Source organism: Populus alba, chromosome 5, assembly GCF_005239225.2.
Source record: "Populus alba chromosome 5, ASM523922v2, whole genome shotgun sequence".
NCBI classification, from domain to species: Eukaryota; Viridiplantae; Streptophyta; class Magnoliopsida; order Malpighiales; family Salicaceae; genus Populus; species Populus alba.
The window spans coordinates 4,077,256-4,084,309 of NC_133288.1; the positions used below are offsets into that span (position 1 = coordinate 4,077,256).

Genomic DNA, 7,054 nt, shown 5'->3' on the forward strand with positions numbered 1-7,054 from the left:
ATGGGGAGGCAATATTTCTTTAATTAGCCAGAGATGGATTAGAATTTTATGTTTTCAGAAAGAATCAAGGAATATTCTGCTTTGATAATGAGTTCCATTTGTCCATATCTTTCTCTAAGCTATTGTAAAATTCTGCAATACCTTATCACTGCTGCTTCGGGATTTCTTCGCACCCTAATCACTAGGAATCCTCGCTACTTGAAGATATGTTCTTGGTTACATATAAATGGTTAAGGATGGTTTTTGCAATCGCCTTGGTTTTTTGGGTAAGCAATGATCGACCAATTTTCATGGATGCATTTTAGCTCAAGCTCAGAAATGCGAGACACGCAGCAATTGCGGTTCAGCAGATACATGTTTTTATCAAACTAGACTATCATGATATAAAAAACTTGGAACAACATTGACATGACAATACAAGGCAATGACAATTGTAACTAATGATTTCTAAATGATGTTTGCTGCTGCTCTCTTATTCTCTTCAAGCTTCAACGTATTTTTTCAATGGCAGCAGCCAAGGTAGCCTTAGGAACTGCACCTATAAACCACCTTCCTTCTTCTCTCCATTCTTGAACATTAGCACTGTGGGAATGCTTCTAATCGCATATTGTGATGCAATGTTTGGGCAATCATCAGTGTTCACTTTGTAACAAGCAATCTTTCCTGCGTATTCTGCTGACCAATTCATCAATCACCGGTGTTATCATTCGGCATGGTCCGCACCATGGTGCCCAGAATTCAACTAGAACTGGGATTTCACAGCCAATAACCAGGCTATCCCAGCTTGAATCTGTCACCTCTTGCACTGTAGAAAAAAAATTAATCCCCAAGAACATTCAGTGCACCAAGCGCAAGCAAAAATGAAACAATAGTTGTTTTCTTTTCTTCTTTATTTTTTTGAAAAAAGCTATTGAGAGGGAGGAGAGGGGCTTACCTACACCGACAGCTTCTTGAGCTTTGCATACAATGGTGGATTTTATGATTTTTGACTGAAGCATATGAAGAGAAGGGCAAGAAGATGGAAATGACAAAGAAGACGACCTCCTAACCCCCTGCCTGTGGGCAATTTCAACTTCTCTTTTGAGCAAGCTACATGGTTTGAACATAAATACTCCAGCCCCTTGTAGTAGTAACATGGTGCTCATATTCATGCTTGCGTGAAGAGCCATGAGCTATATGCTGCCTTTTCCCCTCTGTTTGCTAGGTTTTATATCCTTTTTTTTTACTTGGAAAATGAATCCTAGATATCCAGATATTAAGGGGAAAGAAGGGTACTCAAAACAGATAAAAGAAAGCATGTGTTCTTTCTTTCTTTTCAACTTGTTGGATTTTTAAGTGGATATTGTAAGAGAAATGTAAGGTTGAGGTGACTCCACTCTCGTGGATGAGATTTTGTCCTCATATATCTCATCACATGAAACTACTTTGCTCTGGAAAATAACGTGTGGATTTTTGTATCTATTTTAAACAATGTGCACAGAGCCAAAGTTGTTTTTCTTTTCTTTTTCTTTGATATATATATTTACTTTTCCGTAAAAAAAAAATAAATCTTGACAACGAATGCCACCTACCAATCTACGATGGCGAGTTTGTTAATGGGCTAAGCTCCACTTGGATTTTGTCCAAAATCTAGAAGTGGGCTTAATCAAAATCCAGTACAACTATTTTAAAGTTTAAGATGAGTCCAACCTCAAACTAGAATGCTATAGTCTTAAAAGCTTGTTAACAGTGTGGTTATAGTTATTTTTTAAATAATTTTATCCTAAAATACATAATTAATAATATTTTTTATTTTTAAAAAAAAAATATTTTTGATATTAGCACATCAAAATAATTTAAAAAACACTAAAAATATATTAATTTGAAATTAATAAAAAAAAAAATTAAATTTTTCAAAAACGTTTTTGAAACGCAGAAAATAAATAGACTATTTTAACCATTGGTACTAAGGCTATTATCATCAGAGCTTGCATGTGACCCCAACATCCCCATCCTTTGTTTGTTGTGTTTTTTTTTTTTTTTTCCTTTTCCTTCTCCTCTCTTTGCTTGTCGTTTTGTGCAAACTCATTTGTTCTTTACTCGTTTTTAGCCATTGGGATCTCTTTCTTTGGTTTTGTGGCCATTGCATCATCATAAAACTTGCCGAGTTGGCTTTTGCTCATTACAACTCATGAAAGGAGAATTCTTATTGCAATGCATTAGACATGCACTGGAGAAAAAAAAGTGGTCGGACCATGGCTAGGTCTTCCAGCCATTTAAACCCAATCCAAATTGCTATTTTTTTTTTATTTGTACCATTAGTCAAGGAATTATTAGATACTCTCTATACCATACTAATTCATTTAATTATGTGATTACATAATATCTAACCAAATTACTTTTTTGTTAGTTTACTTGTCAATACTGATAAAATTCTACCCCGGTGCCCAAAAGTTCAAATTTTATAACTACTAAAGTACTAATTACTTATAACAGATAAGAGAGATAAATACAAAAAAATAGAGTCATATTCTAAACTTACCAAAAGTGATAAGAATATTTTTTCTTTTTAAAATTTGAATATATATATATATATATACATATATATATATATATATCTTATACATATATATATTATATATATATATATATATATATAAGAGGAGGAAATAGAAAAAATAACTTTTGAAAAAAAGAGATATTCTTATCATTTTTTGGTTAGCTTTGCATGTTGATTTTTTCTCTATTTTTTGTGTGTTATATATCTTCTATGCTCTAAGTATTAGTAGTTACAATATAAGAAATCATACAATCTTTCTATCAATGCCATTACTATCGCTATATTTTTTGTTTTTAAAAAGGTAAGTTTCATATATTTAAAAATATCTCATATCTCTAAATTCTAAAAAGATGGCTAATGAGATTAAAAATTATGTTTATATTATTTAACCAATAGTTCCTACCGTATTGTTTGTTGAAAAAAGAAAAAAAAATTATATATTTTTTTTCCTTTTCTTTTTTCAAAAAGATAACTATTGTTAAATAAAAGATTCTATATTAGGTTGTCTATTTAAATTTGGTAGTATTAGTCAACTCTTATAAATTATGAGTAACTTCTAATTAGGATAATGATTTGATTTGGTTTCTAATTTTCATAACCCTGTATTCTTCTTTAAATATGAACTTTACAAAGACTATTTTGATTTAAGTCAACATATTGATTTTTAGATAATACTTTGTTTTTATGGTATCGAAGCAGAGATTTGATCATTAACTTTTTCTAAAACCCTATATTTGTTTGTTCTCATCCCTTTGCCACTCTTGTTCAACATGTTTGAAACAAAATCCATTGCTACCCATACTTCTAGTAATGAGCCACACTTAGTCTAGATCAACCATCATCCATCTAATGGCAATAAACTTCATATATTGATCTTAGTATATGCATATGTATAATTTAGGGGCGAGGGAAAATAAGTTATCTGACTGGCAACATGAAAATATAAAACCTAACATGTGGTACCTAGGATGTTGGAAAATCCAAGGTTATGACGTGGCCCGTGAACTCTATGGATGAAGATATAAATTCTCTTTATGTGTGTGTGTGTTATTAAATGAAAATGGAACTCTAGGATAATGTTAACTAAAAGTATTTTAATCTAAGTAATCAATCCCAAGTTTAACGACTTGACTATTGAAAGATGGTGAGATTCCGAAAAAGAAGAAAACAATGTCATCAATAAATACTTTGACACACCTAAAATGATTGCAAGTTATTAATATGTTTAATGGTTACAAATTAATGAAAATTCTATATAGAAATGCAATCATTACAGAAGAAATAGAAGTAGGACTTTTTAGATTTTTAAATTCCTAAGTGGAATTAATGTTGAATTCGATAAAGTAAAAGGTAGAAAACCCCTATCTTTAATTGGAGAGGCATTTTAGAAGTTAAAAGAGAGGAAAGCTGCATAAAGATCATGTTTGGAAAAGCAACAAACTTGGTGACAAACACAAAAAATTGATTCCTGTAGCAAATAAAAAAGCCTTTTTAGTAAAGAGTATATGGAACAAATTCTAAAATTTATAAATTTCAATTCATATCTATTATTCCTAGTGTTTTGCTGGCTTAAATAAGTAGTTCATCTCGTGTTCTATCATTGTTGTTCAAATTTTGCTTCTTGGACCATTGATTCAGGTGTAACCGATCATAAGACCAATCATTCCCATCCATTTACAAATTATTTATCATGTCCTAGTAATGAGAAAAAAATATAGATGGTAGTTTCTTACCAACTGTAAGGAAAGGGTTAATAACAATTTTTTGAAAGTATAAATTTTTTAAATTTTTTTTCTCCCAATTCCTAAACTTATTTGCAATATTATGTATGTGAGTAAGCTAACCAAAAATTGTAATTTTTCGTGTTATTTTTTATAATTCTAATCTATATATTTCTTAGAACCAGAGTTTTGGGGAAAGATGATTTGCTAGGATAAGATCTTTTTTACCCTAATGACAACTTCTTTTGATAAAAAAATAAGCTTGAAAGCTTTATTAATATAAGTTCAATGTATATATTTATGAATGAAAAATGCTTTGGAATCTTAGACTAGGATATCCTAATTTTCTCTATCTTAAATATTTATTAAATGAGTTGTCTAAAAAATTAATTTGTTTATCTTTTCATCATGAAAGTTGTCATTTATCAAAAAGTCATTGTACAACATTTCCTTCAAAACCCTATTGTGTTTGGTTTAAAACTATTTTTATTTAATTTATAATGATTTGTGAGTCCCCTTTAAAGATCACTACTTATCTAAAAAAAACATAATTTTTTCACATTGATAGATAATTGTGAATGTTTTTGTTATTAAAGGGATAGGAAAAGCCTAGAAAACCCCTTGAAGGCTTAGATGTAGGAATAAATTTAAATGAGGGTATAGTAGTAATTGGATAAATAGTTGATAAATATAAATAGAAGTAAAAAAAAAAAAGGAAGAGAAATCTGACTTTGAGAGGAAGAGAATCGGCAGAAGTGAGAAAAGAAAGAAGAAGAAGAGAAAAGAAGGGAAAATAAAGGGAAAGAAAGAGATTTGGAGGGAAATAAGTGAAAAAGGTAAGATTTTAGGTTGTTTTAATGTGTATAATATGTTAATTAAGCTTTAATTTTAGTTTTGATGAATGTTAGGGTTTTGAGAATTTGTGTTTTGGATTTAATTGATGAATTAAATTGAAGTTAGGGGTTGATTGTTGTGGGTAATTGATTATTAAGTTGATTATGGGAAGATTATGATGATTTTGAGTTGTGGTTTTGTTTGAATGGTGAATTTGTGTTAAGAAATCAGGGGATAACAGTAGTTGATCTGTTGAAATTCTGGGTTTGAGTTGAAGATGACGAAAATTCAATTTGGTCCCTCAATTTCTGAAAATTACCAGTTTAGTCCCTGAACTTTGGGAAAATTACAAATTGGTCCCTGGAGCATATTCCGAGAATTCTTGAAAACAGAATAACATATGAATTATGACAGAATTACTGTATAGATAAGAGAATTTAACACTTTTCAATTTAGTCTCCAATTTGATAAAGTACAATTTGACCTTAAAAATTTAGTAAAATTCCCAGAATGATCCCTGAAGCATAAATGATACATCCTGGATTAGAATTGAGGATTAATTTAAGGTCAAAGAATTTCAGTATATTCATGGATAATATATGACAAATTTCAGTTTGGTCCTCTAATTAGACAAAAATTACAATTTGGCCCTAAAAATATGATTAAATTTACATATTAGTCCCTAGATGTAAATATTAGCTTTTTCAGATTAGTTGATGAATAATTAGGGGTTACTTTAGTGAATTATTACCAATTTTATAGTTGTTTTTATTATGGATTAGATTTCGGGAAAAAAAACCGTTAAATTTTGGCTTTTTGAGAAAAATTATTAGTTTAGTTTAAAAACATATAGGGTTACGGAAATACACACACTTATTTAAGTGTATTAAATAGGTTAAATGTTCTTTCGATTCGTTCTTGAATATGTATCCTTTGTATTCAGATAATCCTGATATATTCTACCGGCGGGACGTCAGTAGTAGGATTTTCTTCAGTGTCTGTTTTTTGGCTTTTGTTTTGCTTTTTGAGTCAGGTGAGTGGATAATTTTTTCAATTCATGAGAAATACTATAAATATTTGATTTGTTAATATGAATTGGATCATGCTTCTTGATAATATATATTTTGATTATTATCCTTGTTATGATAAAGCATGATCAATTATTGAATCTGAATTCTTAATATGAACCAGTATGTATTTTGAAGTGAAATTCTGAATTGATAGCTCCTCATTTGATTGATGTCATGAGTTTTGAGCTTTGAGATATGAATATGTTTGTTTGATTATGATTATAAACCTATGTATGTCAGTCAGAATACCCATGCTAACAGGGTAGTTGGTTAGTCTTTGTGCACATCGTATCTGAACCCTAGTTGTCGGGGAGTCACCAACCTGTGTGGACTGATCATCCCACAGTACGGAGCCTCATGCCCATTGCATTTTGATTTTTCTGACGAGTTCTACCATATGATATTCTTGTTATGGCCTATTTGAATAAACCTTCGTATAAGAACTAAAGCCATACTTGTATATATATTTCTCATTGCTATATTACCTCGGTGTGTGTGTATTGTAACGTTATCTACTCACTGAGTTGTTGAACTCACCCTCTCATTATTTATTCTTTTCAGGCTTATAGCTTGATAGCGGGTTACTTTTTGTTGAACCTTCCGAACCTGCTTTTGGTTGTAAATTTGTATTCTTTCTTTTTTATGTCAAGTTAGAGCTCCAAAACTATGAAATTATATTAACTCTTGTATTAAGACAATCGAATTATGTTATGAAGTTAATTTGTTGTTAATGCTGTGTTAAACTCTGATTGAGTTGTTTAAAAGATTGTATGTAAGTTTGGGTTCGCATAGGTTTGGAACCTTGGAGGGGAACATTGCCTATGTGCCGGTCATGGATCCGGGATTCGGGTCGTGACAATAATCATTTATGATTATGTTGGATTTATTTG

General features: G+C 30.5%; 1 pseudogene; it reads right to left on the reverse strand.

Moving 5' to 3' along the window:
* Positions 1-261: 261 nt before the first annotated feature.
* LOC118042391 (uncharacterized) lies at positions 262-1,327 on the reverse strand (annotated as a pseudogene).
* Between the last annotated feature and the right edge of the window lie 5,727 nt (positions 1,328-7,054).